Source organism: Camelus ferus, chromosome 36 (genome assembly GCF_009834535.1).
Source record: "Camelus ferus isolate YT-003-E chromosome 36, BCGSAC_Cfer_1.0, whole genome shotgun sequence".
In the NCBI taxonomy this organism is placed as follows: Eukaryota; Metazoa; Chordata; class Mammalia; order Artiodactyla; family Camelidae; genus Camelus; species Camelus ferus.
This window is the reverse complement of record NC_045731.1, coordinates 26510854-26535062: the sequence shown is the minus strand read 5'-3', so window position 1 is coordinate 26535062 and position 24209 is coordinate 26510854.

The following is a 24209-nucleotide window of genomic DNA, read 5'->3' as shown; positions in this document are numbered from 1 at the left end:
GGGGGATGTCCTCTAATTACCTCCCCTGTCCAGGGTAGGCAGTAGATATTACCTGCATTTCCAGCCAAACACCCGCATTTCCCCGGCAGCCCTCAATAGGAGACACTCAGGGAAGACACGGGGAGGGATCCTAGGAGTTCCAAGTGCTGCAGACAGAGGAAGGAAACCTCCCCACAATCAGAATTACGGAATAAATAGGAGTGGTTTGGGGAGGTTTGGGGGCGACCCCACGCAGCTGCCTGGTGTCACAGCTGTTCCATGGCAGGGGGAAGTCCACTAATTACCTCCCCTGTCTAGGGGGAGGCACTACATGCTTCCTGCATTTCGATCCCAACCCCGGCATTTAACCGGCTGCCCGCACTAGGAGAGAATCTGGGAAGACACGTGGAGGGCTCCTAGGAGATCCCAGGCACTGCAAACAGAGGACGGAACCTCCTCACATTCAGAATTCCGGAACGTGGCCGAGTGTCTGGGGGAGGTTTGGGACCGCGCTCCACGCAGCTGCCTGGTTTCACAGCTTTTCCCTGGAAGGGGAAATTCCGCTAATTACCTCCCCTGTCCAGGGGGAGGCACTATATGCTTCCTGCATTTCCGGTCATATCCCCGCCTTTCCCCGGCAGCCCGCAACATGAGTCACTCGACGAAGACACGAGGAGGGCTACTTGGTAATCCCAGGCACTGCAGACATAGGACGGAACCTCCCCAACTCAGAATTACGGAACAATTACGAGTGGTTGGGGTAGGTTTGGGGCCACCTTCCACGCAGCATCCTGGTATAACAGCTGTTCCCTGGCAGGGGGAAGTTCGCTAATTTCCTCAACTGTCCTGGGGGAGGCACTAAAGCCTTCCTGCATTTCCAGCACAACCCCTGCCTTTCCCCGATAGCCCGCACTAGGAGACACTCTGGGAAGACACGCGGAGGGCTCCCAGGAAATCCCAAGTGCTGCAGACATAGGACGGAACCTCCCCACACTTAGAATTCCGGAGCTCGTCAGACTGGGTGGGGGATGATTAAGGGCCGCCCTCCACGCAGCTGCCTGGTTTCAATGCTGTTCCCTGGCAGGGGGATTTCCGCTAATTACCTCCCCTGTCCAGGGGGAGGCACTAAATGCTTCCTGCATTTCCTGCAAATCCCTCGTTTTCCCTGGCAGCCCGCAGTAGGAGGCACTAGGGAAGGCCCGCGGATGGCTCCTAGGAGATCCCAGGCGCTGCAGGCATAGGACGGAACCTCCCAAATCTCAGAATTCCGGAACGACGCTGAGTGGGTGGGGGAGGTTTGGGGCCGCCCTCCAAGCAGCTGCCTGTTGTCACAGCTGTTCCCTGTCAGGGGAAGTACGCTAATTACCTCCCCTGTCCAGGCGAAGGCACTACATTCTACCTGCATTTCCAGCCCAACCCCCGACTTACCCAGGCTGCCCGCACTAGGAGACACTCTGGGAAGACACGCGGAGGGCTCAAAGGAGATCCCAAGGGCTGCAGACAGTGGACGGAACCTCCCCACACTCAGAATAATGAAATAAGTAGGAGTGGTTTGGGAAGTTTGGGGGCGCCCTCCACGCAGCTACCTGGTGTCACAGCTGTTCCCTGGCAGGGGGAATTTCGCTAATTTCCTCCCATGTTCAGGGGGAGGCACTAAATGCTTCCTGCATTTCCTGCAAATCCCCCGTTTTCCCTGGCAGCCCGCACTAGGATGCACTATGGGAAGGCCCACGGATGGCTCCTAGGAGATCCTAGGCGCTGCAGACCGAGGACGGAACCTCCCAACTCTCAGAATTCCGGAACGAGGCTGAGTGGTTCGGGGAGGTTTGGGGCCGCCCTCCACGCAGCTGCCTGTTGTCACAGCTGTTCCCTGTCAGGGTAAGTACGGTAATTACCTCCCCTGTCCAGGGGAAGGCATTACATGCTACTTGCATTTCCAGCAAAACCCCCGGCTTTCCCCGGCAGCACGCACTAAGAGACACTCGTGGAAGACACGCGGAGGGCTCCTAGGAGATCCCAGACGCTGCAGACCGAGGACGGGACCTCCGCACTCTCAGAATTCCGGAACGAGCCTGAGTGGTTCGGGGAGGTTTGGGGCCGCCCTCCACGCAGCTGCCTGTTGTCACAGCTGTTCCCTGTCAGGGGAAGTACGCTAATTACCTCCCCTGTCCAGGGGAAGGCATTACATGCTACTTGCTTTTCCAGCCCAACCCCCGCCTTTCCCCGGCAGCCCGCACTAAGAGACACTCGTGGAAGACACGCGGAGGGCTCCTAGGAGATCCCAGACGCTGCAGACCGAGGACGGAACCTCCCCACTCTCAGAATTCCAGAACGAGGCCGAGTGGGTGGGGGAGGTTTCGGGCCGCCCTCCACGCAGCTGCTTTTTGTCACAGCTGTTCCTTATCAGGGGAAGTCCGCTAATTACCTCCCCTGTCCAAAGTGAGGCACTAGATGCTACCTGCATTTCCAGCCCAACCCCCGCCTTTCCCGGGCAGCCTGCACTAAGAAACACTCAGGGAAGACAATCGGAGTGCTCCTAGGAGATCCCAGGAGCTGCAGATATAGGACGGAACCTCCCCACACTCAGAATTCCGGAACGCGGCCGAGTGGGTGGGGGAGATTTGGGGCCGCCCTCCACGCAGCAGCCTGGAGTCACAGGTGTACCCTGGCAGGGGGAACTCCGCTAATTACCTCCCCTGTCCAGGGGGAGGCACTAGATTCTACCTGCATTTCCAGCCCCACCCACGCATTTCCCCGGGAGCCCGCACTAGGAATCACTCGTGAAAGACACGCGGATGGCTCCTAGGAGATCCCAGGCGCTGCAGACATTTGACGGAACCTCCCAACGCTCAGAATTCCGGAACGCGGCCGAGTGGGTGGGGGAGATTTGGGGCCGCCCTCCACGGAGCTGCCTGGTGTCACAGCTGTACCCTGGCAGGGGGAAGTTCGCTAATTTCCTCCCCTGTCCAGGTGGAGGCACTATGCTTCCTGCATTTCCATCACAACCCACGCCTTTCCCCGGCAGCCCGCACTAGGAATCACTCGTGAAATACACGCGGATGGCTCCTAGGAGATCCCAGGCGCTGCAGACATTTGACGGAACCTCCCAACACTCAGAATTCCGGAACGAGGCTGAGTGGGTGGGGGAGGTTTTGGGCCGCCATCCACGCAGCTGCCTGTTGTCACAGCTGTTCCCTGTCAGGGGAAGTATGCTAAATACTTCCCCTGTCCAGGGGTAGGCAATACATGCTACCTGCATTTCCAGTCCAACCCCCGAATTACCCAGGCAGCCCGCACTAGGAGACACTCTGGCAAGAAACGCGGAGGGCTCCCAGGAGATCCCAAGTGCTGCAGACAGTTGACGGAACCTCCCCACACTCAGAATTACGGAATAAGTAGGAGTGGTTTGGGGAGGTTTGGGGGCGCCCTCCACGCAGCTGCCTAGAGTCACAGCTTTTCCCTGGCTGGGGGAATTCCGCTAATTACCTCCCCTGTCCAGGGGAAGGCACTAAAAGCTACCTGCAATTCCAGCCCAACCCCCGAATTTCCCAGGCAGCCCGAAATAAGAGACACTCGGGGAAGACACGCGGAAGGTTCCTAAAAGATCCCAGGTGCTGCAGACAGAGGACGGAACCTCCCCACACTCAGAATTCCGGAACGTGCCAGAGTGGTTGGGGAGGTTTAGTGCCGACCTCCACGCAGCTGCCTGTTGTCACAGCTCTTCCCTGTCACGGGAAGCCCGCTAATTACCTCCCCTGTCCAGAGTGAGGCACTAGATGCTACCTGCATTTCCAGCCAATCCCCCGCATTTCCCCGGCTGCCCGCACTAAGAGAAACTCAGGGAAGACACGCGGAGGGCTCCTAGGAGATCCCAGGCTCTGCAGACAGAGGACGGAACCTCCCCACACTCAGAATTCCGGAACGCGGCCTAATGGGTTTGGGAGGTTTGGGGCCGCCTTCCACGCAGCTGCCTGGAGTCACAGGTGTTCCCTGGCAGGGGGAAGTCCGCTAATTACCTCCCCTGTCCAGCGGGAGGCACTAGATGCTACCTGCATTTCCAGCCCAACCCCCGCATTTCCCCGGCAGCCCTCACTAGGAGACACTCAGGGAAGACACGCGGAGGGCTCCTAGGAGATCCCAGGCACTGCAGATAGAGGACGGAACCTCCCCACACTCAGAATTCTGGAACGCGGCCGAGTGGGAGTGGGTGTTTTGTACCCCCCTCCACGCAGCTGCCGGGTGTCACAGGTTTTCCCTAGTAGGGGGAAGTCCGCTAATTACCTCCCCTGTCCAAGTGGAGGAACTAGATTCTACCTGCATTTCCAGCCCAACCGCCGCAATTCCCCGGCATCCCGCACTAGGAGACACTCGGGGAAGACACGCGGAAGGCTTCTAAGGGATTCCAGGTGCTGCAGACTGAGGACCGAACCTCCCCACACTCAGAATTCCGGAACGCGGCAGAGTGGGTGGGGGAAGTTTAGTGCCGCCCTCCACGCAGCTGCCTGTTTCACAGCTCTTCCCTGTCAGGGGAAGTCCGCTAATTTCCTCCCCTGTCCAGGGAGAGTCACTACATGCTACCTGCATTTCCAGCACAACCCCCGCATTTCCTCGGCAGCATGCAGTAGGAGACACTGGGGAAAAACACGCGGAGGGCTCCTTGGAGATCCCAGGCGCTGCAGACAGAGGACGGAACCTCCCCACACTCAGAATTCCCGAACGCTTCCGAGTGGGTGGGGTAGTTTTGGGGCCGAACTCCACGCAGCTGCCTGGAGCCACAGGTGTTCCCTGGCAGGGGGAAGTCCTCTAATTACCTCCCCTGTTCAGGGGGCGGCACTAGATATTACCTACATTTCCACCCAAACACCCGCATTTCCTCGGGAGCCCTCACTAGGAGACACTCAGAGAAGACACACGGAGGGCTCCTAGGAGTTCCCAAGTGCTGCAGACAGAGGAAGGAACCTCCCCACAATCAGAATTACGGAATAAATAGGAGTGGTTTGGGGAGGTTTGGGGGCGACCTCCACACAGCTGCCTGGTGTCACAGCTGTTCCATGGCAGGGGGAAGTCCTCTAATTACCTCCTCTGTCCAGGGTGAGGCACTACATCTTTCCTGCATTTCCAGCACAATCCCCGCATTTCCCCGGCAGCCCGCACTAGGAGACACTCAGGGAAGACACGAGGAGGGCTCCTAGGAGATCCAAGGTGCTGCAGACAGAGGACGGAACCTCCCCACACTCAGAATTACGGAACATTTACGAGTGGTTCGGGGAGGTTTGGGGCCACACTCCACGGAGCTGCCTGGTGTCACAGCTGTTCCTTGGCAGGGGGAATTTTTCTAAATTACTCCCCTGTCCAGGGGGAGGCACTAAATGCTTCCTGCATTTCCATCCCAACCCTCGCATTTCCCCGGCAGCCCGCACTAGGAGACACTCAGGGAAGACACGCGGAGGGCTCCTAGGAAATCCCAACGGCTGCAAACAGAGGAAGGATCCTCCCCACAAAGAGAATTACGGAATAAATAGGAGTGGTTTGGGGAGGTTATTGGGGCACGCCACGCAGCTGCTTGGTGTCACAGCTGTTCCCTGGCAGGGTGAATTCCGCTAATTACCTCCCCTGTCCAGGGGGAGGCACTAGATGCTACCTGAAATTCCATCCCACCACCGGCATTTAACCGGCAGCCCGCAAAAGGAGACACTCTGTGAAGACACGCGGACGGCTCCTAGGAGATCCCAGATGCTGCAGACAGAGGACGGAACCTCCCCACACTCAGAAATATGAAACAATTACGAGTGGGTGGGGGAGGTTTGGGGCCACCCTCCACGGAGCTGCCTGGTGTCACAGCTGTACCCTGGCAGGGGGAAGTTCGCTAATTTCCTCCCCTGTCCAGGTGGAGGCACTATGCTTCCTGCATTTCCATCACAACCCACGCCTTTCCCCGTCAGCCCGCACTAGGAGTCACTCGTGAAAGACACGCGGATGGCTCCTAGGAGATCTCAGGCGCTGCAGACATTTGACGGAACCTCCCAACTCTCAGAATTCCGGAACGTGGCTGAGTGCGTGGGGGAGGTTTTGGGCCGCCCTCCACGCAGCTGCCTGTTGTCACAGCTCTTTCCTGTCAGGGGAAGTACGCTAAATACTTCCCCTGTCCAGGGGAAGGCACTACATGCTACCTGCATTTCCAGCCCAACCCCCGAATTACCCAGGCAGCCCGCACTAGGAGACACTCTGGGATGACAAGCGGAGGGCTCCTAGGAGATCCCAAGTGCTGCAGACAGTGGACGGAACCTCCCCACACTCAGAATTCTGGAACGCTTCCGAGTGGGTTTGGGAGGTTTGGGGCCGCCCTCCATGGAGCTGCCTGGAGTCACAGGTGTTTCCTGGCAGGGGGATGTCCTCTAATTACCTCCCCTGTCCAGGGGGAGGCACTAGATATTACCTGCATTTCCAGCCAAACACCCGCATTTCCCCGGCAGCCCTCAATAGGAGACACTCAGGGAAGACACGGGGAGGGATCCTAGGAGTTCCCAAGTGCTGCAGACAGAGGAAGGAACCTCCCCACAATCAGAATTACGGAATAAATAGGAGTGGTTTGGGGAGGTTTGGGGGTGACCTCCACGCAGCTGCCTGGTGTCACAGCTGTTCCATGGCCGGGGGAAGTCCACTAATTACCTCCCCTGTCCAGGGGGAGGCACTACATGCTTCCTGCATTTCGATCCCAACCCCGGCATTAACCGGCTGCCCGCACTAGGAGAGAATCTGGGAAGACACGCGGAGGGATCCTAGGAGATCCCAGGCACTGCAGACAGAGGACAGAACCTCCTCACTTTCAGAATTCCGGAACGCGGCCGAGTGGCTGGGGGAGGTTTCGGACCGCGCTCCACGCAGCTGCCTGGTTTCACAGCTGTTCCCTGGAAGGGGAATGTCCGCCAATTACCTCCCCATTCCAGGGGGAGGCACTACATGCTTCCTGCATTTCCGGTCAAATCCCCGCCTTTCCCCGGCAGCCCGCAACATGAGTCACTCGAGGAAGACACGAGGAGGGCTACTTGGTAATCCCAGGCACTGCAGACATAGGACGGAACCTCCCCTACTCAGAATTACGGAACAATTACGAATGGTTGGGGTAGGTTTGGGGCCACCTTCCACGCATCATCCTGGTATAACAGCTGTTCCCTGGCAGGAGGAAGTTCGCTAATTTCCTCCCCTGTCCAGGGGGAGGTACTAAATGCTTCCTGCATTTCCTGCAAATCCCCCGTTTTCCCTGGCAGCCCGCACTAGGAGGCACTAGGGGAAGGCCCGCGGATGGCTCCTAGGAGATCCCATGCGCTGCAGACCGAGGACGGAACCTCCCCACACTCAGTATTCCGGAACGCGGCCAAGTGGTTTGGGGAGGTTTGGCGCCGCCCTCAACGCAGATGCCTGGTGTCACAGCTGTTCCCTGGCAGGAGGAAGTTCGCTAATTACCTCCCCTGTCCAGTTGGAGGCACTACATGCTACCTGCATTTCCAGCCCAACCCCCGCATTTCCCCGGCAGACCGCACTAGGAGTCACTCGGGGAAGAAACGCGGAAGGCTCCTAGGAGATCCCAGACGCTGCAGACAGAGGACGGAACCTCCCCACTCTCAGAATTCCAGAACGAGTCCGAGTGGGTGGGGGAGGTTTCGGGCCGCCCTCCACGCAGCTGCTTTTTGTCACAGCTGTTCCTTATCAGGGGAAGTCCGCTAATTACCTCCCCTGTCCAAAGTGAGGCACTAGATGCTACCTGCATTTCCAGCCCAACCCCCGCCTTTCCCCGGCAGCCCGCACTAAGAGACACTCAGGGAAGACAATCGGAGTGCTCCTATGAGATCCCAGGAGCTGCAGACATAGGACGGAACCTCCCCACACTCAGAATTCCGGAACGCGGCCGAGTGGGTGGGGGAGATTTGGGGCCGCCCTCCACGGAGCTGCCTGGTGTCACAGCTGTACCCTGGCAGGGGGAAGTTCGCTAATTTCCTCCCCTGTCCAGGTGGAGGCACTATGCTTCCTGCATTTCCATCACAACCCACGCTTTTCCCCGGCAGCCCGCATTAGGAGTCACTCGTGAAAGACACGCGGATGGCTCCTAGGAGATCCCAGGCCCTGCAGACATTTGACGGAACCTCCCAACTCTCAGAATTCCGGAACGAGGCTGAGTGGGTGGGGGAGGTTTTGGGCCGCCCTCCACGCAGCTGCCTGTTGTCACAGCTGTTCCCTGTCAGGGGAAGTATGCTGAATACTTCCCCTCTCCAGGGGAAGGCACTACATGCTACCTGCATTTCCAGTCAAACCCACGAATTACCCAGGCAGCCCGCACTTGGAGACACTCTGGGAAGACACGCGGAGGGCTCCCAGGAGATCCCAAGTGCTGCAGACAGTTGACGGAACCTCCCCACACTCAGAATGACGGAATAAGTAGGAGTGGTTTGGGGAGGTTTGGGGGCGCCCTCCACGCAGCTGCCTAGAGTCACAGCTTTTCCCTGGCAGAGGGAATTCCGCTAATTACCTCCCCTGTCCAGGGGAAGGCACTAAAAGCTACCTGCAATTCCAGCCCAACCCCCGAATTTCCCAGGCAGCCCGAAATAAGAGACACTCGGGGAAGACACGCTGAGGGTTCCTAAAACATCCCAGATGCTGCAGACATAGGACGGAACCTCCCCACACTCAGAATTCCGGAACGCGGCAGAGTGGGTTGGGGAGGTTTAGTGCCGACCTCCACGCAGCTGCCTGTTGTCAAAGCTCTTCCATGTCACGGGAAGTCCGTTAATTACCTCCCCTGTTCAGAGTGAGGCACTAGATGCTACCTGCATTTCCAGCCAATCCCCCGCCATTCCCCGGCTGCCCGCACTAAGAGAAACTCAGGGAAGACACGCGGAGGGCTCCTAGGAGATCCCAGGCTCTGCAGACAGAGGACGGAACCTCCCCACACTCAGAATGCCGGAACGCGTCCGAGTGGGTTTGGGAGGTTTGGGGCCGCCCTCCACGCAGCTGCCTGGAGTCACAGGTGTTCCCTGGCAGGGGGAAGTCCGCTAATTACCTCCCCTGTCCAGGGGGAGGCACTAGATGGTACCTGCATTTCCAGCCCAACCCCCGCATTTCCCCGGCAGCCCTCACTAGGAGACACTGAGGGAAGACACGCGGAGGGCTCCTAGGAGATCCCAAGTGCTGCAGACAGAGGACGGAACCTCCCCACACTCAGAATTCCGGAACGCGGCCGAGTGGGAGGGGGTGTTTTGGTATCCCCCTACACGCAGCTGCCGGGTGTCACAGGTGTTCCCTGGTAGGGGGAAGTCCGCTAATTACCTCCCCTGTCCAAGGGGAGGAACTAGATTCTACCTTCATTTCCAACCCAACCCCCGCATTTCCCCGGCATCCCGCACTAGAGACACTCGGGGAAGACACACGGAGTGCTTCTTAAAGATTCCAGGTGCTGCAGACTGAGGACGGAACCTCCCCACACTCAGAATTCCGGAACGCGGCAGAGTGGGTGGGGTAATTTTAGTGCCGCCCTCCACGCAGCTGCCTGTTGTCACAGCTCTTCCCTGTCAGGGGAAGTCCGCTAATTACCTCCCCTGTCCAGAATGAGGCACTACATGCTACCTGCATTTCCAGCCAATCCCCCACATTTCCCAGGCTGCCCGCACTAGGAGACACTCGGGGAAGACACGCGGAGGGCTCTTAGGGGATCCCAGGCGCTGCAGACAGAGGACGGAACCTCCCCAAACTCAGAATTCCGGAACGCGTCCGAGTGGGTTTGGGAGGTTTGGGGCCGCCCTCCACGCAGCTGCCTGGAGTCACAGCTGTTCCCTGGCAGGGGGAAGTCCGCTAATTTCCTCCCCTGTCCAGGGAGAGTCACTACATGCTACCTGCATTTCCAGCACAACCCCCGCATTTCCTCGGCAGCATGCACTAGGAGACACTGGGGAAAAACATGCGGAGGGCTCCTTGGAGATCCCAGGCGCTGCAGACAGAGGACGGAACCTCCCCACACTCTGAATTCCCGAACGCGTCTGAGTGGGTTGGGGAGATATGGGGCCGCCCTCCACGCAGCTGCCTGGAGCCACAGGTGTTCCCTGGCAGGGGGAAGTCCTCTAATTACCTCCCCTGTTCAGGGGGAGGCACTAGATATTACCTATATTTCCACCCAAACACCTGCATTTCCTCGGGAGCCCTAACTAGGAGTCACTCAGGGAAGACACGCGGAGGGCTCCTAGGAGTTCCCAAGTGCTGCAGACAGAGGAAGGAACCTCCCCACAATCAGAATTACGGAATAAATAGGAGTGGTTTGGGGAGGTTTGGGGGCGACCTCCACGCAGCTGCCTGGTGTCACAGCTGTTCCATGGCAGGGGGAACTACTCTAATTACCTCCTCTGTCCAGGGTGAGGCACTACATCTTTCCTGCATTTCCAGCACAACCCCCGCATTTCCCCGGCAGCCCGCACTAGGATACACTCGGGGAAGTCACGCGGAGGGCTCCTAGGAGATCCAAGTTGCTGCAGACAGAGGACGGAACCTCCCCACACTCAGAATTACGGAACAATTACGGGTGGTTCGGGGAGGTTTGGGGCCACATTCCACGGAGCTGCCTGGTGTCACAGCTGTTCCTTGGCAGGGGGAATTTGTCTAATTTCCTCCCCTGTCCAGGGGGAGGCACTAAATGCTTCCTGCATTTCCATCCCAACCCCCGCATTTCCCCGGGAGCCCGCACTAGGAGACACTCAGGGAAGACACGCGGAGGGCTCCTAGGAAATCCCAAGGGCTGCAAACAGAGGAAGGATCCTCCCCACAAACAGAATTACGGAATAAATAGGAGTGGTTTGGGGTGGTTATTGGGGCACACCACGCAGCTGCCTGGTGTCACAGCTGTTCCCTGCCAGGGGGAATTCCGCTAATTACCTCCCCTGTCCAGGGGGAGGCACTAGATGCTACCTGAAATTCCATCCCACCACCGGCTTTTAACCGGCAGCCCGCAAAATGAGACACTCTGGGAAGACACGCGGACGGCTCCTAGTAGATCCCAGGTGCTGCAGACAGAGGACGGAACCTCCCCACACTCAGAATTATGAAACAATTACGAGTGGGTGGGGGAGGTTTGGGGCCACCCTCCACGGAGCTGCCTGGTGTCACAGCTGTACCCTGGCAGGGGGAATTTCGCTAATTTCCTCCCCTGTCCAGGTGGAGGCACTATGCTTCCTGCATTTCCATCACAACCCACGCCTTTCCCCGGCAGCCCGCACTAGGAGTCACTCGTGAAAGACACGCGGATGGCTCCTAGGAGATCCCAGGCCCTGCGGACATTTGACGGAACCTTACAACTCTCAGAATTCCGGAACGGGGCTGAGTGCGTGGGGGAGGTTTGGGCCGCCCTCCACGCAGCTGCCTGTTGTCACAGCTCTTCCCTGTCAGGGGAAGTACGCTAAATACTTCCCCTGTCCAGGGGAAGGCACTACATGCTACCTGCATTTCCAGCCCAACCCCCGAATTACCCAGGCAGCCCGCACTAGGAGACACTCTGGGAAGACACGCGGAGGGCTCCTAGGAGATCCCAAGTGCTGCAGACAGTGGACGGATCCTCCCCACACTCAGAATTACGCAATAAGTAGAAGTGGTTTGGGGAGGTTTGGGGGCGCACTCCATGCAGCTGCCTAGAGTCACAGCTCTTCCCTGGCAGGGGAAAGTCCGCTAATTACCTCCCCTGTCCAGGGGAAGGCACTACAAACTACCTGCATTTCCAGCCCAACCCCCGACTTCCCAGGCAGCCCGCACTAAGAGACACTCGGGGAAGACACGCGGAGGGCTCCTAAAAGATCCTAGGTGCTGCTGACCGAGGACGGAACCTCCCCACACTCAGAATTCTGGAACGCGTCCGAGTGGGTTTGGGAGTTTCGGGGCCACCCTCCACGCAGCTGCCTGGAGTCACAGGTGTTTCCTGGCAGGGGCATGTCCTCTAATTACCTCCCCTGTCCAGGGGGAGGCAGTAGATATTACCTGCATTTCCAGCCAAACACCCGCATTTCCCCGGCAGCCCTCAATAGGAGACACTCAGGGAAGACACGGGGAGGGATCCTAGGAGTTCCCAAGTGCTGAAGACAGAGGAAAGAACCTCCCCACAATCAGAATTACGGAATAAATAGGAGTGGTTTAGGGAGGTTTGGGGGCGACCTCCACGCAGCTGCCTGGTGTCACAGCTGTTCCATGGCAGGGGGAAGTCCACTAATTACCTCCCCTTTCCAGGGGGAGGCACTACATGCTTCCTGCATTTCGATCCCAACCCCGGCATTAACCGGCTGCCCGCACTAGGAGAGAATCTGGGAAGACACGCTGAGGGCTCCTAGGAGATCCCAGGCACTGCAAACAGAGGACGGAACCTCCTCACATTCAGAATTCCGGAACGCGGCCGAGTGGCTGGGGGAGGTTTGGGACCGCGCTCCACGCAGCTGCCTGGTTTCACAGCTGTTCCCTTGAAGGGGAAAGTCCGCTAATTACCTCCCCTTTCCAGGGGGAGGCACTATATGCTTCCTGCATTTCCGGTCAAATCCCCGCCTTTCCCCGGCAGCCCGCAACATGAGTCACTCGAGGAAGACACGAGGAGGGCTACTTGGTAATCCCAGGCACTGCAGACATAGGACGGAACCTCCCCAACTCAGAATTACGGAACAATTACGAGTGGTTGGGGTAGGTTTGGGGCCACCTTCCACGCAGCATCCTGGTATAACAGCTGTTCCCTGGCAGGGGGAAGTCCGCTAATTACCTCCCCTGTCCAGAGGAAGGGCACTACATGCTACCTGAATTTCCAGCCCAACCCCCGAATTTCCCCGTCAGCCTGCAATAGCAGACATTCGGGGAAGACACGCGGAGGGCTCCTAGGAGATCCCAGGCGCTGCAGACAGAGGACGGAACCTCCCAACACTCAGAATTCCGGAAAGAGGCCGAGTGGGTGGGGGAGGTTTGGGGCCACCTTCCACGCAGCATCCTGGTATAACAGCTGTTCCCTGGCCGGGGGAAGTTCGCTAATTTCCTCCCCTGTCCAGGGGGAGGCACTAAATCCTTCCTGCATTTCCAGCCAAACCCCTGCATAATCCTGGCAGCCGGCACTAGGAGACAATCGGGGAAAACACGAGGAGGGCTCCTAATAGATCCCAGGTGCTGCAGACATAGGACGGAACCTCCCCACACTTAGAATTCCGGAGCTCGTCAGACTGGGTGGGGGAGGTTTGGGGCCGCCCTCCAAGCAGCTGCCTGTTGTCACAGCTGTTCCCTGTCAGGGGAAGTACGCTAATTACCTCCCCTGTCCAGGCGAAGGCACTACATTCTACCTGCATTTCCAGCCCAACCCCCGACTTACCCAGGCTGCCCGCACTTGTAGACACTCTGGGAAGACACGCGGAGGGCTCAAAGGAGATCCCAAGGGCTGCAGACAGTGGACGGAACCTCCCCACACTCAGAATAATGGAATAAGTAGGAGTGGTTTGGGGAAGTTTGGGGGCGCCCTCCACGCAGCTACCTGGTGTCACAGCTGTTCCCTGGCAGGGGGAAGTCCGCTAATTACCTCCCCTGTCCAGGGGAAGGCACTACATGCTACCAGCATTTCCAGCCCAACCCCCGACTTTCCCAGGCAGCCCGCACTAGGAAACACTCGGGGAAGACACGCGGAGGGCTCCTAATAGATCCCAAGTGCTGCGGACCGAGGACGGAACCTCCCCACACTCAGAATTCCTGAACGCGGCAGAGTGGGTGCGGGAGGTTTAGGGCCGCCCTCCACGCAGCTGCCTGGTTTCACAGCTGTTCCCTGGCAGGGGGAATTCCGCTAATTACATCCCCTGTCCAGGGGGAGGCCCTAAATTCTTCCTGCATTTCCTGCCCAACCCCCGCTTTCCCTGGCATCACGCATTAGTAGTCACTCAGGGAAGACACGTGGATGGATCCTAGGAGATCCTAGGCGCTGCAGACCGAGGTCGGAACCTCCCTACACTCAGAATTCCGGAACGCGTCCGAGTGGGTTTGGGAGGTTTGGGGGCGCCCTCCACGCAGCTGCCTAGAGTCACAGCTTTTCCCTGGCAGAGTGAATTCCGCTAATTACCTCCCCTGTCCAGGGGAAGGCACTACAAGCTACCTGCAATTCCAGCCCAACCCCCGAATTTCCCAGGCAGCCCGAAATAAGAGACACTCGGGGAAGACACGCGGAGGTTTCCTAAAAGATCCCAGGTGCTGCAGACCGAGGACGGAACCTCCCCACACTCAGAATTCTGGAACGCGGCAGAGTGGGTGGGGGAGGTTTAGTGCCGACCTCCACGCAGCTGCCTGTTGTCACAGCTCTTCCCTGTCACGGGAAGTCCGCTAATTACCCTCCCCTGTCCAGAGTGAGGCACTAGATGCTACCTGCATTTCCAGCCAATCCCCCGCCTTTCCCCGGCTGCCCTCACTAAGAGAAACTCAGGGAAGACACGCGGAGGGCTCCTAGGAGATCCCAGGCTCTGCACACAGAGGATGGAACTTCCCCACACTCAGAATTCCGGAACGCGTCTGAGTGGGTTTGGGAGGTTTGGGGCCGCCCTCCACGCAGCTGCCTAGAGTCACAGCTTTTCCCTGGCTGGGGGAATTCCGCTAATTACCTCCCCTGTCCAGAATGAGGCACTACATGCTACCTGCATTTCCAGCCAATCCCCCACCTTTCCCCGGCTGCCCGCACTAGGAGACACTCGGGGAAGACACGCGGAGGGCTCTTAGGGGATCCCAGGCGCTGCAGACAGAGGACGGAACCTCCCCAAACTCAGAATTCCGGAACGCGGCAGAGTGGGTTTGGGAGGTTTGGGGCCGCCCTCCACGCAGCTGCCTGGAGTCACAGCTGTTCCCTGGCAGGGGGAAGTCCGCTAATTTCCTCCCCTGTCCAGGGAGAGTCACTACATGCTACCTGCATTTCCAGCACAACCCCCGCATTTCCTCGGCAGCATGCACTAGGAGACACTGGGGAAAAACACGCGGAGGGCTCCTTGGAGATCCCAGGCACTGCAGACACAGGACGGAACCTCCCCACTCTCAGAATTCCCGAACGCGTCCGAGTGGTTTGGGGAGTTTTGGGGCCGCCCTCCACGCAGCTGCCTGGAGCCACAGGTGTTCCCTGGCAGGGGGAAGTCCTCTAATTACCTCCCCTGTTCAGGGGGAGGCACTAGATATTACCTACTTTTCCACCCAAACACCCGCATTTCCTCGGGGGCCCTCACTAGGAGACACTCAGGGAAGACACGCGGAGGGCTCCTAGGAGTTCCCAAGTGCTGCAGACAGAGGAAGGAACCTCCCCACAATCAGAATTACGGAATAAATAGGAGTGGTTTGGGGAGGTTTGGGGGCGACCTCCACGCAGCTCCCTGGTGTCACAGCTGTTCCATGGCAGGGGGAAGTCCTCTAAATACCTCCTCTGTCCAGGGTGAGGCACTACATCTTTCCTGCATTTCCAGCACAACCCCCGCATTTCCCCGGCAGCCCGCACTAGGAGAAAATCGGGGAAGACACGCGGAGGGCTCCTAGGAGATCCAAGTTGCTGCAGACAGAGGACGGAACCTCCCCACACTCAGAATTACGGAACAATTACGAGTGGTTCGGGGAGGTTTGGGGCCACAATCCACGGAGCTGCCTGGTGTCACAGCTGTTCCTTGCCAGGGGGAATTTTTCTAAATTCCTCCCCTGTCCAGGGGGAGGCACTAAATTCTTCCTGCATTTCCATCCCAACCCCCACATTTCCCCGGGCGACCGCACTAGGAGACACTCAGGGAAGACACGCGGAGGGCTCTTAGGAAATCCCAAGGGCTGCAAACAGAGGAAGGATCCTCCCCACAAACAGAATTACGGAATAAATAGGAGTGGTTTGGGGTGGTTATTGGGGCACACCACGCAGCTGCCTGGTTTCACAGCTGTTCCCTGGCAGGGGGAATTCCGCTAATTACATCCCCTGTCCAGGGGGAGGCCCTAAATTCTTCCTGCATTTCCTGCCCAACCCCCGCTTTCCCTGGCATCACGCATTAGTAGTCACTCAGGGAAGACACGTGGATGGATCCTAGGAGATCCTAGGCGCTGCAGACCGAGGTCGGAACCTCCCTACACTCAGAATTCCGGAACGCGTCCGAGTGGGTTTGGGAGGTTTGGGGGCGCCCTCCACGCAGCTGCCTAGAGTCACAGCTTTTCCCTGGCAGAGTGAATTCCGCTAATTACCTCCCCTGTCCAGGGGAAGGCACTACAAGCTACCTGCAATTCCAGCCCAACCCCCGAATTTCCCAGGCAGCCCGAAATAAGAGACACTCGGGGAAGACACGCGGAGGTTTCCTAAAAGATCCCAGGTGCTGCAGACCGAGGACGGAACCTCCCCACACTCAGAATTCTGGAACGCGGCAGAGTGGGTGGGGGAGGTTTAGTGCCGACCTCCACGCAGCTGCCTGTTGTCACAGCTCTTCCCTGTCACGGGAAGTCCGCTAATTACCTCCCCTGTCCAGAGTGAGGCACTAGATGCTACCTGCATTTCCAGCCAATCCCCCGCCTTTCCCCGGCTGCCCTCACTAAGAGAAACTCAGGGAAGACACGCGGAGGGCTCCTAGGAGATCCCAGGCTCTGCACACAGAGGATGGAACTTCCCCACACTCAGAATTCCGGAACGCGTCTGAGTGGGTTTGGGAGGTTTGGGGCCGCCCACCACGCAGCTGCCTAGAGTCACAGCTTTTCCCTGGCTGGGGGAATTCCGCTAATTACCTCCCCTGTCCAGAATGAGGCACTACATGCTACCTGCATTTCCAGCCAATCCCCCACCTTTCCCCGGCTGCCCGCACTAGGAGACACTCGGGGAAGACACGCGGAGGGCTCTTAGGGGATCCCAGGCGCTGCAGACAGAGGACGGAACCTCCCCAAACTCAGAATTCCGGAACGCGGCAGAGTGGGTTTGGGAGGTTTGGGGCCGCCCTCCACGCAGCTGCCTGAAGTCACAGCTGTTCCCTGGCAGGGGGAAGTCCGCTAATTTCCTCCCCTGTCCAGGGAGAGTCACTACATGCTACCTGCATTTCCAGCACAACCCCCGCATTTCCTCGGCAGCATGCACTAGGAGACACTGGGGAAAACACGCGGAGGGCTCCTTGGAGATCCCAGGCACTGCAGACACAGGACGGAACCTCCCCACACTCAGAATTCCCGAACGCGTCCGAGTGGTTTGGGGAGTTTTGGGGCCGCCCTCCACGCAGCTGCCTGGAGCCACAGGTGTTCCCTGGCAGGGGGAAGTCCTCTAATTACCTCCCCTGTTCAGGGGGAGGCACTAGATATTACCTACTTTTCCACCCAAACACCCGCATTTCCTCGGGGGCCCTCACTAGGAGACACTCAGGGAAGACACGCGGAGGGCTCCTAGGAGTTCCCAAGTGCTGCAGACAGAGGAAGGAACCTCCCCACAATCAGAATTACGGAATAAATAGGAGTGGTTTGGGGAGGTTTGGGGGCGACCTCCACGCAGCTCCCTGGTGTCACAGCTGTTCCATGGCAGGGGGAAGTCCTCTAAATACCTCCTCTGTCCAGGGTGAGGCACTACATCTTTCCTGCATTTCCAGCACAACCCCCGCATTTCCCCGGCAGCCCGCACTAGGAGAAAATCGGGGAAGACACGCGGAGGGCTCCTAGGAGATCCAAGTTGCTGCAGACAGAGGACGGAACCTCCCCACACTCAGAATTACGGAACAATTACGAGTGGTTCGGGGAGGTTTGGGGCCACACTCCACGGAGCTGCCTGGTGTCACAGCTGTTCCTTGCCAGGGGGAATTTTTCTAAATTCCTCCCCTGTCCAGGGGGAGGCACTAAATTCTTCCTGCATTTCCATCCCAACCCCCACATTTCCCCGGGCGACCGCACTAGGAGACACTCAGGGAAGACACGCGGAGGGCTCTTAGGAAATCCCAAGGGCTGCAAACAGAGGAAGGATCCTCCCCACAAACAGAATTACGGAATAAATAGGAGTGGTTTGGGGTGGTTATTGGGGCACACCACGCAGCTGCCTGGTGTCACAGCTGTTCCCTGCCAGGGGGAATTCCGCTAATTACCTCCCCTGTCCAGGGGGAGGCACTAGATTCTACCTGCATTTCCAGCCCAACCCCCGCATTTCCCCGGCAGCCCGCACTAGGAGACACTCAGGGAAGACACGCGGAAGGCTCCTAGGAGATCCCAAATGCTGCAGACAGAGGACGGAACCTCCCCACACTCAGAATTACGGAACAATTACGAGTGGTTGGGGGAGGTTTGGGGCCAAACTCCACGGAGCTGCCTGGTGTCACAGCTGTTCCCCGGCAGGGGAAGTTCGCTAATTTCCTCCCCTTTCCATGTGGAGGCACTAAATGCTTCCTGCATTTCCATCACAACCCCCGCCTTTCCCCGGCAGCCCGCACTAGGAGTCACTCGTGGAAGACACACGGATGGCTCTTAGGAGATCCCATGCGCTGCAGACATAGGACGGAACCTCCCAACTCTCAGAATTCCGGAACGAGGCTGAGTGGTTCGGGGAGGTTTGGGGCCGCCCTCCACGCAGCTGCCTGTTGTCACAGCTGTTACCTGTCAGGGGATGTACGCTAATTACCTCCCCTGTCCAGGGGAAGGCATTACATGCTTCTGCATTTCCGGTCAAATCCCCGCCTTTCCCCGGCAGCCCGCAACATGAGTCACTCGAGGAAGACACGAGGAGGGCTACTTGGTAATCCCAGGAACTGCAGACATAGGACGGAACCTACCCAACTCAGAATTACAGAACCATTACGAGTGGTTGGGGTAGGTTTGGGGCCACCTTCCACGCATCAACCTGGTATAACAGCTGTTCCCTGGCAGGGGGAAGTTCGCTAATTTCCTCCCCTGTCCAGGGGGAGGCACTAAAGCCTTCCTGCATTTCCTGCAAATCCCCCGTTTTCCCTGGCAGCCCGCACTAGGAGGCCAATAGGGAAGGCCCGCGGATGGCTCCTAGGAGATCCCAGGCGCTGCAGATCGAGGACGGAACCTCCCCACACTCAGTATTCCGGAACGCGGCCAAGTGGGTTGGGGAGGTTTGGCGCCGCCCTCCACGCAGATGCCTGGTGTCACAGCTGTTCCCTGTCAGGGGGAAGTTCGCTAATTACCTCCCCTGTCCAGTTGGAGGCACTACATGCTACCTGCATTTCCAGCCCAACCCCCGCATTTCCCCGGCAGACCGCACTAGGAGTCACTCGGGGAAGACACGCGGAGGGCTCCTAGGAGATCCCAGACGCTGCAGACAGAGGACGGAACCTCCCCACTCTCAGAATTCCAGAACGACTCCGAGTGGGTGGGGGAGGTTTCAGGCCCCCCTCCACGCAGCTGCTTTTTGTCACAGCTGTCCTTATCAGGGGAAGTCCGCTAATTGCCTCCCGTGTCCAAAGTGAGGCACTAGATGCTACCGCATTTCCAGCCCAACCCCCGCCTTTCCCCGGCAGCCCGCACTAAGAGACACTCAGGGAAGACAATCGGAGTGCTCCTATGAGATCCCAGGGGCTGCAGACATAGGACGGAACCTCCCCACACTCAGAATTCCGGAACGCGGGCCGAGTGGGTGGGGGAGATTTGGGGCCGCCCTCCACGGAGCTGCCTGGTGTCACAGCTGTACCCTGGCAGGGGGAAGTTCGCTAATTTCCTCCCCTGTCCAGTTGGAGGCACTATGCTTTCCTGCATTTCCATCACAACCCTCGCCTTTCCCCGGCAGCCCGCACTAGGAGTCACTCGTGAAAGACACGCAGATGGCTCCTAGGAGATCCCAGGCGCTGCAGACATTTGACGGAACCTACTAACTCTCAGAATTCCGCAACGAAGCTGAGTGGGTGGGGAGGTTTTGGGCCGCCCTCCACGCAGCTGCCTGTTGTCAGAGCTATTCCCTGTCAGGGGAAGTATGCTAAATATTTCCCCTGTCCAGGGGAAGGCACTACATGCTACCTGCATTTCCAGTCCAACCCCCGAATTACCCAGGCAGCCCGCACTAGGAAACACTCTGGGAAGACACGCGGAGGGCTCCCAGGAGATCCCAAGTGCTGCAGACAGTTGACGGAACCTCCCCACACTCAGAATTACGGAATAAGTAGGAGTGGTTTGGGGAGGTTTGGGGGCGCCCTCCACGCAGCTGCCTAGAGTCACAGCTTTTCCCTGGCTGGGGGAATTCCGCTAATTACCTCCCCTGTCCAGAATGAGGCACTACATGCTACCTGCATTTCCAGCCAATCCCCCACCTTTCCCCGGCTGCCCGCACTAGGAGACACCTCGGGGAAGACACGCGGAGGGCTCTTAGGGGATCCCAGGCGCTGCAGACAGAGGACGGAACCTCCCCAAACTCAGAATTCCGGAACGCTGCAGAGTGGGTTTGGGAGGTTTGGGGCCGCTCTCCACGCAGCTGCCTGGAGTCACAGCTGTTCCCTGGCAGGGGGAAGTCCGCTAATTTCCTCCCCTGTCCAGGGAGAGTCACTACATGCTACCTGCATTTCCAGCACAACCCCCGCATTTCCTCGGCAGCATGCACTAGGAGACACTGGGGAAAAACACGCGGAGGGCTCCTTGGAGATCCCAGGCGCTGCAGACACAGGACGGAACCTCCCCACACTCAGAATTCCCGAACGCGTCCGAGTGGTTTGGGGAGTTTTGGGGCCGCCCTCCACGCAGCTGCCTGGAGCCACAGGTGTTCCCTGGCAGGGGGAAGTCCTCTAATTACCTCCCCTGTTCAGGGGGAGGCACTAGATATTACCTACTTTTTCCACCCAAACACCCGCATTTCCTCGGGGGCCCTCACTAGGAGACACTCAGGGAAGACACGCGGAGGGCTCCTAGGAGTTCCCAAGTGCTGCAGACAGAGGAAGGAACCTCCCCACAATCAGAATTACGGAATAAATAGGAGTGGTTTGGGGAGGTTTGGGGGCGACCTCCACGCAGCTCCCTGGTGTCACAGCTGTTCCATGGCAGGGGGAAGTCCTCTAAATACCTCCTCTGTCCAGGGTGAGGCACTACATCTTTCCTGCATTTCCAGCACAACCCCCCGCATTTCCCCGGCAGCCCGCACTAGGAGAAAATCGGGGAAGACACGCGGAGGGCTCCTAGGAGATCCAAGTTGCTGCAGACAGATGACGGAACCTCCCCACACTCAGAATTACGGAACAATTACGAGTGGTTCGGGGAGGTTTGGGGCCACACTCCACGGAGCTGCCTGGTGTCACAGCTGTTCCTTGCCAGGGGGAATTTTCTAAATTCCTCCCCTGTCCAGGGGGAGGCACTAAATTCTTCCTGCATTTCCATCCCAACACCCACATTTCCCCGGGAGACCGCACTAGGAGACACTCAGGGAAGACACGCGGAGGGCTCTTAGGAAATCCCAAGGGCTGCAAACAGAGGAAGGATCCTCCCCACAAACAGAATTACGGAATAAATAGGAGTGGTTTGGGGTGGTTATTGGGGCACACCACGCAGCTGCCTGGTGTCACAGCTGTTCCCTGGCAGGGGGAATTCCGCTAATTACCTCCCCTGTCCAGGGGGAGGCACTAGATTCTACCTGCATTTCCAGCCCAACCCCCCGCATTTCCCCGGCAGCCCGCACTAGGAGACACTCAGGGAAGACACGCGGAAGGCTCCTAGGAGATCCCAAATGCTGCAGACAGAGGACGGAACCTCCCCACACTCAGAATTACGGAACAATTACGAGTGGTTGGGGGAGGTTTGGGGCCAAACTCCACGGAGCTGCCTGGTGTCACAGCTGTTCCCCGGCAGGGGGAAGTCCGCTAATTTCCTCCCCTGTCCATGTGGAGGCACTAAATGCTTCCTGCATTTCCATCACAACCCCCGCCTTTCCCCGGCAGCCCGCACTAGGAGTCACTCGTGGAAGACACACGGATGGCTCTTAGGAGATCCCATGCGCTGCAGACATAGGACGGAACCTCCCAACTCTCAGAATTCCGGAACGAGGCTGAGTGGTTCGGGGAGGTTTGGGGCCGCCCTCCACGCAGCTGCCTGTTGTCACAGCTGTTCCCTGTCAGGGGATGTACGCTAATTACCTCCCCTGTCCAGGGGAAGGCATTACATGCTTCTGCATTTCCGGTCAAATCCCCGCCTTTCCCCGGCAGCCCGCAACATGAGTCACTCGAGGAAGACACGAGGAGGGCTACTTGGTAATCCCAGGAACTGCAGACATAGGACGGAACCTACCCAACTCAGAATTACAGAACCATTACGAGTGGTTGGGGTAGGTTTGGGGCCACCTTCCACGCATCAACCTGGTATAACAGCTGTTCCCTGGCAGGGGGAAGTTCGCTAATTTCCTCCCCTGTCCAGGGGGAGGCACTAAAGCCTTCCTGCATTTCCTGCAAATCCCCCGTTTTCCCTGGCAGCCCGCACTAGGAGGCACTAGGGGAAGGCCCGCGGATGGCTCCTAGGAGATCCCAGGCGCTGCAGATCGAGGACGGAACCTCCCCACACTCAGTATTCCGGAACGCGGCCAAGTGGGTTGGGGAGGTTTGGCGCCGCCCTCCACGCAGATGCTTGGTGTCACAGCTGTTCCCTGTCAGGGGGAAGTTCGCTAATTACCTCCCCTGTCCAGTTGGATGGCACTACATGCTACCTGCATTTCCAGCCCAACCCCCGCATTCCCCGGCAGACCGCACTAGGAGTCACTCGGGGAAGACACGCGGAGGGCTCCTAGGAGATCCCAGACGCTGCAGACAGAGGACGGAACCTCCCCACTCTCAGAATTCCAGAACGACTCCGAGTGGGTGGGGGAGGTTTCAGGCCCCCCTCCACGCAGCTGCTTTTTGTCACAGCTGTCCTTATCAGGGGAAGTCCGCTAATTGCCTCCCGTGTCCAAAGTGAGGCACTAGATGCTACCTGCATTTCCAGCCCAACCCCCGCCTTTCCCCGGCAGCCCGCACTAAGAGACACTCAGGGAAGACAATCGGAGTGCTCCTATGAGATCCCAGGGGCTGCAGACATAGGACGGAACCTCCCCACACTCAGAATTCCGGAACGCGGCCGAGTGGGTGGGGGAGATTTGGGGCCGCCCTCCACGGAGCTGCCTGGTGTCACAGCTGTACCCTGGCAGGGGGAAGTTCGCTAATTTCCTCCCCTGTCCAGTTGGAGGCACTATGCTTCCTGCATTTCCATCACAACCCTCGCCTTTCCCCGGCAGCCCGCACTAGGAGTCACTCGTGAAAGACACGCAGATGGCTCCTAGGTGATCCCAGGCGCTGCAGACATTTGACGGAACCTACTAACTCTCAGAATTCCGCAACGAAGCTGAGTGGGTGGGGGAGGTTTTGGGCCGCCCTCCACGCAGCTGCCTGTTGTCAGAGCTATTCCCTGTCAGGGGAACTATGCTAAATATTTCCCCTGTCCAGGGGAAGGCACTACATGCTACCTGCATTTCCAGTCCATCCCCCGAATTACCCAGGCAGCCCGCACTAGGAAAAACTCTGGGAAGACACGCGGAGGGCTCCCAGGAGATCCCAAGTGCTGCAGACAGTTGACGGAACCTCCCCACACTCAGAATTACGGAATAAGTAGGAGTGGTTTGGGGAGGTTTGGGGGCGCCCTCCACGCAGCTGCCTAGAGTCACAGCTTTTCCCTGGCTGGGGGAATTCCGCTAATTACCTCCCCTGTCCAGGGGAAGGCACTACAAGCTACCTGCAATTCCAGCCCAACCCCCGAATTTCCCAGGCTGCCCGAAATATGATACACTCGGGGAAGACACGCGGAGGGTTCCTAAAACATCCCAGGTGCTGCAGACATAGGACGGAACCTCCCCACACTCAGAATTCCGGAACGCGGCCGAGTGGGAGGGGGTGTTTTGGTACCCCCCTACACGCAGCTGCCGGGTGTCACAGGTGTTCCCTGGTAGGGGGAAGTCCGCAAATTACCTCCCCTGTCCAAGGGGAGGAACTAGATTCTACCTGCATTTCCAACCCAACCCCCGCAATTCCCCGGCATCCCGCAATAGAGACACTCGGGGAAGACAAGCGGAGGGCTTCTAAAAGATTCCAGGTGCTGCAGACTGAGGACGGAACCTCCCCACACTCAGAATTCCGGAACGCGGCAGAGTGGGTGGGGGAATTTTAGTGCCGCCCTCCACGCAGCTGCCTGTTGTCACAGCTCTTCCCTGTCAGGGGAAGTCCGCTAATTACCTCCCCTGTCCAGAATGAGGCACTACATGCTACCTGCATTTCCAGCCA